Source organism: Macaca fascicularis, chromosome 12 (genome assembly GCF_037993035.2).
Source record: "Macaca fascicularis isolate 582-1 chromosome 12, T2T-MFA8v1.1".
NCBI lineage: Eukaryota > Metazoa > Chordata > Mammalia > Primates > Cercopithecidae > Macaca > Macaca fascicularis.
In genome coordinates this window covers 3,772,566-3,785,896 of record NC_088386.1, presented here as the reverse complement: position 1 = coordinate 3,785,896, position 13,331 = coordinate 3,772,566, and the positions used below count along the sequence as shown (strand labels likewise).

Genomic DNA, 13,331 nt, shown 5'->3' with positions numbered 1-13,331 from the left:
CCTCAGTAACTCTGTCAAACTTTAACCTTTACAATTATCACAGTCCTCAGTGTTTCTCCTCAGCAAGAACTGAAACTCTCCATCATACTGAGTCTTTCAAATACCTTTCATTTCACAGGCTTTTTTTTTTTTTTTTTTTTTTTTTGAGACGGAGTCTCGCTCTGCAGCCCAGGCTGGAGTGCAGTGGCCCAATCTCAGCTCACTGCAAGCTCCACCTCCCAGGTTCACGCCATTCTCTCACAGGCTGTAATTCCTAATATCTGCTTATATCTGCTTCTTCTTAAGTCAAAAATGTATCAGCCTATTTCTCATTGTAGAACTGGTGTTTCAGGGGAGAGAGGGACAGGGTCTCATTCTGTCACCCAGGCTTGAGTGCGGTGGTGAAATCTTGGCTCACTGCAGCCTCGGATTTCCCAGGTTCAAGAGATCCTCCTACCTCAGCCTCCCTGGTAGCAGGGACCACAGGCACACACCACCACACCCGGTTAACTTTTTGTATTTGTTTTGTACAAATGAGGTTTCACCATGTTGCCAAGGCTGGTCTCAAACTCCTGGGCTCAAGTGATCTGCCTGCCTTGGGCCTCCCGAAGTGCTGGGATTACTGGCATGAGTCACCGCACCCAGCCGAGAATAAACTTGTTTTAAGTCAAAAATATAAGGGAAGGCCGGGCACAGTAGCTCACGCCTGCAATCCCAGCACTTTGGGAGAACGAGGCAGATGAATGACTTGAGGCCAGGAGTTCAAGACCAGCCTGGGCAACATGGTGAAACCCCATCTCTACTAAAAACACAAAAATTAGCCAGGCATAGTAGCATGTGCCTGTAACCCCAGCTATCTGAGAGGCTGACGCACGAGAATTGTTTGAACCCGAGAGGCGGAAGTTGCAGTGAGCCGAGATTGTGTCACTGCACTCCAGCTTGGGCAACAAGAGTGAAACTCCGTCTTAAAAAAAAAAAAAAAAAAAGGCCGGGCACGGTGGCTCAAGCCTGTAATCCCAGCACTTTGGGAGGCCGAGACGGGTGGATCACGAGGTCAGGAGATCGAGACCATCCTGGCTAACACGGTGAAACCTCGTCTCTACTAAAAAAAAATACAAAAAAATTAGCCGGGCGCGGTGGCGGGCGCCTGTAGTCCCAGCTACTCGGGAGGCTGAGGCAGGAGAATGGCGTGAACCCAGGAGGCGGAGCTTGCAGTGAGCCGAGATCGCGCCACTGCACTCCAGCCTGGGCAACAGAGCGAGACTCCGTCTCAAAAAAAAAAAAAAAAATTTATATATATATAAATATATAAAAAATATGGGAAAAACTATTTTAAAACAGCGAATTTTATTTCTTTCAGAGGTTAAAATGTAAAAATAAGTAAAACAGCTAATTCAAAAACTGAAGGTAATTTACAGTAATTGATTTAATGATTTACCTGCTAGAATTTTAAAAATTAAACAAAATGTCTAGTGAATACTCTTACAAATTTTTGTTTTAAAACATTTTATTTCCACTCAGAAGACCCTTGGGAACTTACATTTGCATGGCACACTAAAACATAAAAACTGTAAAACTAACAATGTTCTAAAAAATCAGACTGATGGCAAGGCACGGTGGCTCATGCCTACAATCTCAGTACTTTGGGAGGCAGAGGCAGGCGGATCACTTGAGCCCAGGAGTTCAAGCCCAGCCTAGGCAACATGGTGAAACCCTGTCTCTACTGAAAATACAAAAGTTAGCCACACATGGTGGCACGCACCTGTAGCCCCAGCTTCTCGGGAGGCTGAGGTGGGAGGATCACTTGAGTCTGGCAGGTGGAGGCTGCAGAAAGCCAAGATCATGCCACTGCACTCCAGCCTGAGTTGACAGAGCAAGACCTTGTCTCAAAAAAAAAAAATAAATAAAAATAATAATAATAATAATAATAATGATAATGATATTTAGAGTGAAGACACTCTAAAAAAAAAAAAGAAAAAAAATAGGTTGGGCAGGAGGATGGCTTAAGGCCAGGAGTTTGAGGTTATAGTGAGCTATGATCATGCCAATGTACTCCAACCTGGGCAACAGAGCAAAACCCTGTCTCTGAAAAATAATAATGAATTTTAAAATCAGATTAATACACTTAAAAAAGATATAAATGGAACAATTTGCATAGATTTCAGGAAACGAAATGATCTGATTTAACCATTGCAAAAAAATTTTTTTAATATTACCACCACCAAATTGTTGAGGTATTTAATACCCAGGTTCCACAGAAAGAACATTAAAACTGAGTGCTATACTATAGGACCTCAAGAAAGGAGCAGCATCTTAGTTCAGAAATCACTACACTTAAAATGCTTTTTACTACAGATGTCACCTCTCTGATCTTAAGAGTCACTAAATCAGGCCCATATCTGCTATGTCACAGGTAAGGATTCGGCTCCTACCCCGCAACAAACTACACTGAAGACTCTGAGGGCAGAGTAAGTCCCCAAAGTCAGCGAGTCTGTTTGGTCAAACTGACAAGTTTGATGGGGTGGATGCAGAGGGTAACAAGGAGAGTCCAAACAAGACATTAAATTTCTATATTTGAACCTTGTCTACTGCAACAAAAATATATGTATAGTACATTTTCCCCAAGACTCCCACCTTACTGCTGACACATTACTCATCCAAGACAACAAAATGAAGTAACATTTTACCAGAGCTATCACTTGTTCATCCAACTTCCTTATCACTAAATGGAGTTAGGGATTAATTCTTATGCTTCAGGTTGGTCAGCAGGAAAACTGTTCTTACCCCCAAAAAAACTAAATGCTGTCCTGATGAAACAGTCTGGGCACCAATGACCACAGCCTGCTGCTGATGAGCTGTGGAGACTACTCACTGTCGATGTAAAACAGTATTCCTGCTTGATGTGGTACCTCATCAATCCACAAAACATTTCTGAAGAAATAAGATAACTAGGAAAATGTTGGACATGGTGCTAAAGGGAAGAGGCCATGCTACTAAATTTTTATCAGCAAAAGAACCAATGACAGCACACTGGCCACAGCATGTCATCATTAATTATCTGATGCATCTAACAACTAAGATAAAATCTTTAAATCCTTTTATAAGACTATTTATTTATTCACTTATTTTTGAGATGGAGTTTTGCTCTTGTTGCCCAGGCTGGAGTGCAATGGCACACTGTCGGTTCATTGCAACCTCCTCTGCCTCCTGGGTTCAAGCAATTCTCTTGCCTCAGCCTCCCGAGAAGCTGGGATTACAGGCACATGCCACCATGCCCAGCTGATTTTTGTATTCTGAGTAGAGACAGGGTTTCACCATGTTGGCCAGGCTGGTCTCAAACGCCTGATCTCAAGTGATCCACCTGTCTTGGCCTCCCAAAGTGCTGGGATTACAGGCATGAGCCACCACGCACAGCCCTTTTACAGGACTTCAAAAAGGCCAATTCTAAGTTCGTATCTGTTGAATTTTTTACATCTAAAAACACTAAAAAATCATGACAGCTTGTTTAAACAAATAGTCGTATTTACAGACTGCTTATAAATATAAAAGCCTATACTACTGTCATAACAATGGTTGAAAAATATTCAAATAAGTTCTGAAATAACCACTTTTATCCTAAAATAGTCCAGAGATTTGGAAGCAGGCTCTGAAATTCACTTTGGAAATGACATATCAACAAGGTCAATACCTCACTTTATAGATGAGGACACAAAGTATTATAACTTGCCCCAGTGTCACATGGCTGCTAAGAGCTGAAACTGTGACTAACATTCAGCTTCTAGAGCTTGTGATTTCATATGCAATTATGTGCAATAGTGTCTCTTTATATACTTCCAATGAGTTGGTTGCAGTAGCAGGAGACTAGCAGATGAAGCTGATCAGAAAAAGTAGTAAAACAGTATTTTTAAAAGAATATGGAGGCATCTAGATTCAGGACTGCATATATTTTTTAAAAAAGAATATAGATGCAAATCAATGAAAGGTAATTAAGACAACTCTACACAGTGGAAGGTGAGATAAAAACCACAAAAATCACAAAACATAAAGAAAAGACAAAGAAAAATAACTTAATGAAAATATCTTTGAAAGCCTAACCTACCTAGTAAAAAGCTAAGGTGGGAAAGGGGCATGAAGAAATCTTTGACTCCTAAAATTACTCTGTATCTTATCTAGAGGTAGTTAGGCAAGTATATAAATATGAAAAACCCATTATACTGTACATTTAAGATTTGTGCATTTACTGTATATATACAACTAAGAAGTATAAATATTTCAAAAACTTTTTCAAAGATTAGGTGAATTTTGAGACTCCATTCATTACTTCAAACAACAGTGTTAATAACATTATCCAATGTCTCAACAGAGGTTGGCAACATTTCCCTTTGTGATACAACCTAGTCACTTAACTCTTTGCAACGCTTGACTTTCACACTTTAGGTCTGCCCTGAAACATAAAACTAACGTTAATATTATCAAATCTGACCATCCATCTGAAAAGGAAATGCTTTCTGTAACTTCCCTGATAGGTAGGTGGCAAGCTAAATGTGGCAAAATTTCATGAAAGGGAAGCCCAATAGCTCACACAACAGTCCGTTGTTCTCTTTTCTTTCATGGGGGAAAAACACAGGGTCTCCCTCTGTCGTCCAGGATGGAGTGCAGTGGCACAATCTCGGCTCACTGCAGCCTCGAACTCCCAGACTCGAGCAATCCTCCTGCCTCTACCTTCTGAGTAGCTGGGACTACACGTGCATGCCACCATGTTTTTCATTTTTTTGTAGAAACAGGGTCTCACTTTGTTGCCCAGGCGGGTCTCACTTTGTTGCCCAAGCTGGTCTCAAACTCCTGGCTTCAAGCAACCTTCCCACCTCAGCCTCCCAAAGAGCTGGGATTAGAGCTATTGTGCCTGGTCACATTCTCTTACCTTTCCACAGGAAAATAATTTCCATAATGAAATCCAAATATGATGTCCTATATCCTCCTCATCCCCTATATTTTAGGCCTATATAAAATAAATCAAATCCTACTTCCAAAATACATTAAGTATCTGAAAGTAACTATAATCACAAGTCTCTTTTAACCAAGCAAAATACTAATCTTCCCTTTACTCTTTCTTCATGATTTCCAGACCGCTCTCCCTTCTAGTAAACTCCCCTCAGAAATGAAGCTCCACCACTCTGAACATCTATTAAGTATTCTACTAAGTGGGGAAAACATGACGCCTCAAGAGTTCACACCAATCATCTAGAACACAGGATTGTTTTTATGAATTCTAATTAACCAATCTAACCAACCCTGGAATTGAGGTCGGTAAGCAAAGTACAGAACTTCCTATTTATCTTTATTTAAATTTTACAGTTTAAGTTTCTATTAAGTTTAACATCACAATATCTTCTCAAATCCTGAAATCTAGTGAACTTCTACTTGTAGTTTTGAATCCGCTGTAAATTACAAAGCAAGACCATCTACATTAACATAGAATGTTAAATAGGACAGGGGCCAAGTAAAGAATTTTACAGGCCGGGCACGGTGGCTCAAGCCTGTAATCCCAGCACTTTGGGAGGCCGAGACGGGTGGATCATGAGGTCAGGAGATCGAGACCATCCTGGCTAACACGGTGAAACCCCGTCTCTACTAAAAAATACAAAAAACTAGCCAGGCGAGGTGGCAGGCGCCTGTAGTCCCAGCTACTCGGGAGGCTGAGGCAGGAGAATGGCGTAAACCCGGGAGGCGGAGCTTGCAGTGAGCTGAGATCCGGCCACTGCACTCCAGCCTGGGCAACAGAGCAAGACTCCGTCTCAAAAAAAAAAAAAAAAAAAAAAAAATCTTACAGCACTCTCTGCATACTTGCATCTACATTAATATAAAATGTTAAATAGGACAGGGGCCAAGTAAAGAGTCTTGCAGCACTCTCTGCATACCTGTCTCACAGGTAACAAACATCCAGGGAAAACTTACTTTGGCAATGATCTTTCACTCATGCAGCTAAAAAGCCACATTCCTCTACCATGATCCACAAATTAGCTCAAAGATTCCCTATATTGGTCTGGCTACAATGTCCTTGACCCCTCCAGCAATCCTATTAAAAAATAGGATTATGTTAGCATGATTTATTCCAGACCACTATTTCTCAATGGAAGCAGTAAGGCTTTCTTTCTCCAAGTCTGCGCATGCATGCATGTGTGCATACCTGTGGTGGTGCCTTTTTTAGAAAGTTACGCGTGGCAGTCATCGATGAAGTTCACTTTAGAAGTGTACAAATTATTTATTCAAAAAAGCAGTCATCGGGCCTGATGGGATTAAGAACTACTAATCTAACACGTGATGACTCATGGCATCACAAACTACTCTTGTTTAATAACATTAAAAATGTCTGCTGGAGATAAAACATTGAGCTCCCTGACAAGGAGTTCCTAGAACCACCCTTTTACTCCTTGTTTCTGTATTCATGCTGACTTCCTTCAATATTTTCTAACGTTTCAATATGGTAAAATACTTATAATTTCCATTTGTAACAAAACAAACATGGACACTGAGAAGACTGTCACAGTCTTCAACAGGCATAGGGAGATGGCCAGACTAAGGAGGCTATCCTCAATATTAACTCTGTTCTCTCAAAGAGAGCTCTACTAAACATCAAAATACATTCAAAGGCAAAAAACAGAGGCCTTGGCAGATTGGCTGTGAGGCTTTTAATGTGCATTTGGAGAAATTAGGGTTATTTTATGAAACAACCTGTAAAAAAAGAATTAACTGACCCAGAAACTACCATTTCTTCCTTTAAACAGAAATCCTCACTGTGGTCTCTTTACAACTTAAGAGATCATAGCACTATAGGTGCTTCTCAGAAATTGCTGAGATACAGTTTTCTGGTACATCATAAAAAGTGGCCGGGCACAGCGGCTTACACCTGTAATCCCAATACTTGGGGAGGCCGAGACGAGCGGATCACTGGAGGTCAGGAGTTCGAGACCAGCCTGGCCGACATGGTGAAACCCTATCTCCACTAAAAACACAAAAATTAGCTGGGTGTGGTGGTGCATGCCTGTAGTCCCAGCTACTCAGGAGGCTGAGACACTAGAATTGCTTGAACCCGGGAGGCAGAGGTTGCAATGAGCTGAGATCACACCACTGCACTCCAGCCTGGGCGACAGAGCAAGACTCCAACTCAAAAAAAAAAAAAAAAGTAATTAAAGGGGAAAAAAATTACTATGGGGGAAAAAAAAAAAAAAACCCAGTATTTGTTCTGATACTTCCCTCATTGACAAAACTTACTTTGTTATACCATATTTTAATCATATACTTTGTTAAAGAATCTACTCACCAAAAATGAAAAAGCCAAGACATATTACACATTTATCTAATTGTATCAGCCTTCCCAAAGCTCAGAATTTTAACTTTCAAAACTATCAAAGACCTGATAAGCTGAGATTTATAAAAAGAACAGGGTAACTAATTAATCAGAACAAAAATTTAAACCTCACTCAAAACGAACTGAAGCATACCACTATAGAATAGACAACTACAGAATAAAATTTATATCTTTAATAAATGTAAAGACATAAAGGCTCTCTCTGAAAACTGACTGCCTAAATTATTAATCATAGGGATTTGTCACTGTTAAAAAACCTGAATCTCTTGCCAGACATGGTGGCTTATGCCTGTAATCCCAGCACTTTGGGAGGCTGAGGCCGGCAGATCACCTGAGATCAAGAGACCAGCCTGTCCAACATGGTGAAAGCCCATCTCTACCAAAAAATGAAAAAATTAGCCAGGTGTAGTGGTGCACGCCTGTAGTCCCAGCTACCGGGGAAGCTGAGGTGGGAGAATTACTTGAACCTGGAAGGCGGAGGTTGCAGTGAGCCAGTATTGCGCCACTGCACTCCAGCCTGGGTGAAAGACCAAGACCTTGTCTCCAAAAAAAAAATCGAATCTTCATATACAAATGAGTGCCTGGGAGTGGCTCTTGACTCTTAACTAAGACACTAAATATGATAGCAGCAGGATGCAACTCTGCACCCCAAGCAAGGTACAAATCTATATTCAATAAGTTTTGGTCATATTATGTACAATATTTTAAATAAGCATAGCGATTAAAAGAACAAAGCCTATCATAAAAATTTTAAACCGTTCCTGTAAAAATATGAATGCATCATGTAAAATGAGTATTTCAGGACCCTACTACACAAACTTTTTTAAATAATGTGCTTTAGATGTTAAATATGAAGTCTTTATCTCTCAATTATTTACATAGTAAGACAACCTACCATGGTCTAGTCTTTTCAGGATAGCAAAGAGCCTTAAAGAAACCATTCCTCAAAGTAAGAAACTGGATACAGAATACAGGCAGCTGTATGTAAAATGGGTCCAGGTGGTTGGTTGGATGGTTAAATGAGATATGCCTGAAGTGCTTTTAACACTAAAAGCATGCTAAGTCAACGTAAGGAATTATTCTGCTATGGGCTACTTTAAAGGGTTTTTTGTCTTGGGAGAAAACAGAATTCTGGGGAGTGTTCTGTAAAACCTTGTAGAAATAAATTAGGTTCATTATCATAAACTACATGGTTTACCAATTTTACTTTAGTAATAAAGTTATTTCCAATAAAAAGCACCCATTTTTTGGAACACTCCAACTTTGTAAATGTGTCTTCACACAGTTCAAAAACACACTGCCAAACAAAAAGATCTTTGTGTAGACAGGGGTCATCTCATTTAGTATAAACCACAAATGCAATCATGAAGGGGCACACAGAGACTTATCAAAAGTATTAGTAAAAATATTATTTTTCTTAATCTGTGTGGTGAGTACGTGTTAATTTCCATTCCATTAGTATTATATTTGAAAACTAAAAACTCCTGCATTAAGTCTCAATATAACTGCTTATGTCCATGTTCTATTTTACACCTTATAACCCATGTGTAGTGTGAATCAATAGCTGTGGTTTAATATTTTTGTTAAATATATCATACATTCACTATAACCTCTACAGTTTTAAAGAATGTTAAAATGAACTTGAGTACCTAGTTTCCTCTACCCACACCCTTCTCCCCTGTACAAATCTTTACTTCACAATTCTGTCAATTACAGCTTAGAAAGGTACTGTTGCTGACATTACTTTTAAAACATAAAAGAGGCAGTTTAACATAGTAGTTAAGAGCATGAATACTGGAGCCAAACAGGCTTCAAATCCTAGCTTCAACTCTTATAAACTATATGACCTTTGACAGGTTTATTTAACTTTTTGGTGCCTTGGTTTACTCATGTGTAAAATGGGAAACAATCAGTACTGCTCTCATAGGGCTACTGGGAAGATCAAATAAAGTACTTACAATATGCCTGGTACACAGTAAGTATAATGTGTCAGCTGTTATTGTTAAAACCCAGAGGGTAAAACAAAATTAAAGCACGCTGAAACTTGTTAACCGATTCTCTTTACGAGTATAGTGGGGAGAAGTGAGGCTGTGGGAGAAAATTAAAAATAAAAGAATATAATGCCTCTCAGTAAAATGTATTTCCATACTCTTACCGATTTCATATTTTCAACCTGCCAGTGGTTAAGTGATCTGCTTTCATACGTCCATAAAACTACACTTCTAGCACTCACACGGCTCTCCTCCCATATTATCAAATGTCTTTAACAATTGTGAAAATATCTCACCCTCCCTATTAAACACAAGGATAGGGGTTATACCTTATAAACCAGTCTCCTAGGTAACTTGCATATAAGATACTCATTGTTTATTAAATAGATTTTAATGGTACTATTTCAGTCAGAGTCAAATGTGTAAACATAACCTATAGGCTCATTTAGTCTCACATATTTCTGGTGTGTACAACGTTACTTTACCATAAGCTTGGGAAGCTGGAGGAAATTTTTTTTTTTTAGATTTTAATAACAACTTTAAAATGTTATTTTAATCCCAGTCTATAAATTGCCATAATACTAAAAAAAGGAGAAATGGAACTATGGTGACTTAGACATCCTTTGTAATGGTGGACATATACATTGTGCTTCTCAATGCTGCAGTATATTCTATTTCATCAATGTCTGTTTTTTTCAACTTACGTACCAACCAACAAGGACTTTTGTATAACAAATCTGCCGTCAACAGATTTATGCTTATTTTACACCTTAGAAAATCCTGATTACTTTTCTCTTCTGTAACTTCGTCCTTTTCTAAGCATAAGAACAATTTCAGAAATACTATTATAAAAAGCAACTACAGGCCAGGTACGGTGGCTCACGCCTGTAATACCAGCACTTCGGGAGGCTGTGTGCACGAAACATGTGAGGTCAGGAGCTCAAGACCAGCCTGGCCAACATGGTGAAACCCTGTCTCTACTAAAAATACAAAACTTAGCCGGGCATGGTGACACGTGCCTATAATCCCAGCTACTCAGGAGGCTGAGGCAGGAGAATCACTTGAACCCAAGAGGCAGAGGTAGCAGTGAACCAAGATCACACCACTGCACTCCAGCCTGGACAAAAGAGCAAGACTTGGTCTCAAACATATTTTTAAAATAGTAAGAAAATAAAAATAAAAAGCAACTATAAATTCTGCATTCAAAAGTACAAGTCCAGTGTGGTGGCTCACACTATAATCCTAGTACTTTGGGAGGCCGAGGCAGGAGGATCCCTTGAGCTCAGGAGTTTGAGACCAGCTTGGGCAACACAGGGAGAGCCTGTCTCTATTTTTTAAAAAAATTAAAAATTAAAAAGTATAGTATCATGACTTCTGTTATGCACAGACACACTGTATGCTTAAAGCTGAAAAACTCAGTCAAGAAGACCCTACAGCTGTCTTTCAATACTTCATGGCTTGCCACGTGAATTAAGCGCAGAATTAATTTTTGGTATTCCCGTAGGCAAGACAAATTGTAAGGAAGCAGATTTCTGATATAAAGAAAGAACTCCCTGAAAATTAGAGCCGTCTAAAATTAAAAAAGGAATTCATGTGAAGTAGGGAACACTACATCACTGAGAATGTTTGCCAGTAGACTAGTTTTTAGGAATGCTGTAGAAAAGTATTTGATGGAGTTTGACTATATGATCACAAACTCCCCTTAAATAGAATTATTCTTGGATTTTCTGAATACTTAAGTCCAAAAGTAATGGCTTGATACACAACACTAACAATGCAAAGGAGTATGCTTATCTACCTGATGCCATAGAGTCTACGTGCATTACATGAACATCATCCTTAATAAGGGGCAACTATATTTCAGAGGTTAGGATATCCTGTCCCTATTTGTTTGACTTTGTGATCCAACTTTCTCTGAGTAGAGCTACGTAAGTTCACTTCACATTTTATTTAAAGAGCTTCTCATCATCCCTTGAAACAACTGCCAATCCACCATCGCTTTGACCCCACAACTCACGAGCGGGAGAATGGGAAGCTCTCAGATGCATAAAATTTGGAAAAGTAAGAAATGACAGAAAACGGACAACTGGAATCTAATAACTCTTCTCCTACACCAGACTTGCTATCAGAATTACTGGTTGGGTGGTATAATCAATTCAATATATTCATATCTGCCTCATATACTGAAGTGTCTTGGGGTACTAAAAATATTGTTACTGTAAAGCAAGTAGAATATTTTTTAAAAAGAATCAAAAGGTATTAAAAAGCTAGAATGTAAATGTAAAAGTACATGAAGGCTCATTATACCTTTGTGCATGTTTGAAATTTCCATAGTAAAAACCTAAAATAAAGAGCCCTCAAACAAAAATCTCAACCCTCATTTATGATTCAGCATCTACTTAACTTCATCTAAATTTACCTGGACTTATCTGAAAATATTTAACTCCTAGTTAATATCCCTTGCACACTCTAAATTTCAGAGGAAAGTTCTTAATGAAACACTTTCAACACCAAAATTGAATAATGCTTCACTGGATCATGGGACTGAAAAACGTTATCACATAGATTTCCTTCTTTTTTAAAATCCAAGCTGCAAAGTGGTTTTAGATCAGACTTCAGTTAGTATAGTCCACTGTAAAATTAGTTGTTTTAATACTGTAGAATTACCTTTTTTTTTTTTGAGATGGAGTCTCGCTCGGTTGCCCAGGCTAGAGTGCAGTGGCACAAGCTCCGCTCACTGCAAGCTCCGCCTCCTGGGTTCATGCCATTCTCCTGCCTCAGCCTCCCGAGTAGCTGGGACTAGAGGCACCCCTTACGACACCCAGCGAATTTTTTTGTATTTTTAGTAGAGATGGGGTTTCACAGTGTTAGCCAGGATGGTCTCAATCTCCTGACCTCGTGATCCGCCCGCCTCGGTCTCCCAAAGTGCTGGGATTACAGGCATGAGCCACCGTGCCCGGCTACCCTAGAGTTACTTTTAATAAATAAAATCATTTCATTTTCTCTAAGTTTCCAGGATTTTAAAAACTTAGAAAATGTTTAAATTGTTTCTGCTTAACAGCTAAGACTAATAGAGAGGAAAGATTCAACATGAGTGTGGCATTAGGCTGGGAGTCAAATGATAAGATTCTAGTCCTGGCTCTGAACCTATTTTGCTTTGAACATGTCACTGACACCCTTGGGATCATGGAGTTCATCCATAAAATAACTCAGACATGATCATCTCGAAGTCTCTGTCTCATTCTGAAGTTATACAATATTATGACCTTTATAGTGAGTAAACTCCCTCAATGTGACAGGTTCTCTACGTCATACAGTACTGTGTATAAAAAAGGCTACGTCATACAGTACTGTGGATAAACCCTAACAAAATGTGCAAAGTCAAGAGTGTTTAAGCAAATGTGATGGAAGACACTGACTCGAAATATGGGCTGAAATACAGATTAAAGTATCTCAAGAGTCTTTCCTGTCAACAAAGCATCAATATTATATGCTACAGCTAAAGCTCTGAAAAACTGTGAGAAACTTAACGATTCAACCGAGGCAACTATCTCTGCTGACTCTTGAACATAAGGGAAAAGCTCTGAATAATAATTTGACACCCAACACCTGTAGCACCCATCCTCCCACCCTGTATTTATGTGTCAGAGAAAGACAGTATTTTTGTGGCATCCTGGAACCAAGGGTATGGAGTAGAAGGTACTGTTTGTTAAACAGTACATTCAACAGGTTCATATTAAGCACTTGAGAAAACTACCTTCCTACTTAATAAACTAACAGGATCCAGTCAGAAGTGTCTTTGTTGTGATGTTTGTATTGCATATATCCAACGAATTCCTTAGCTCTACCACCACTGAATTCACGTAACTCACACAGATGTACTGTTAATATTTCAACAGTCCCACTTTATAGAGTCCAATATTCTAATGCATAATCTAAAATAATCGAAGTGAGAATATGGACTTTGGTTAAAGAATGAAGTAATTCATAGA

The 13,331-nt window shown here is 39.1% G+C and overlaps 1 protein-coding gene across 5 annotated transcripts in view; it reads right to left on the bottom strand.

Annotated features, from left to right (window-relative positions):
* Positions 1-13,331, bottom strand: part of WDR33 (WD repeat domain 33) — a 108,205-nt gene that overhangs the window by 45,174 nt on the left and 49,700 nt on the right. The window lies entirely within an intron of this gene.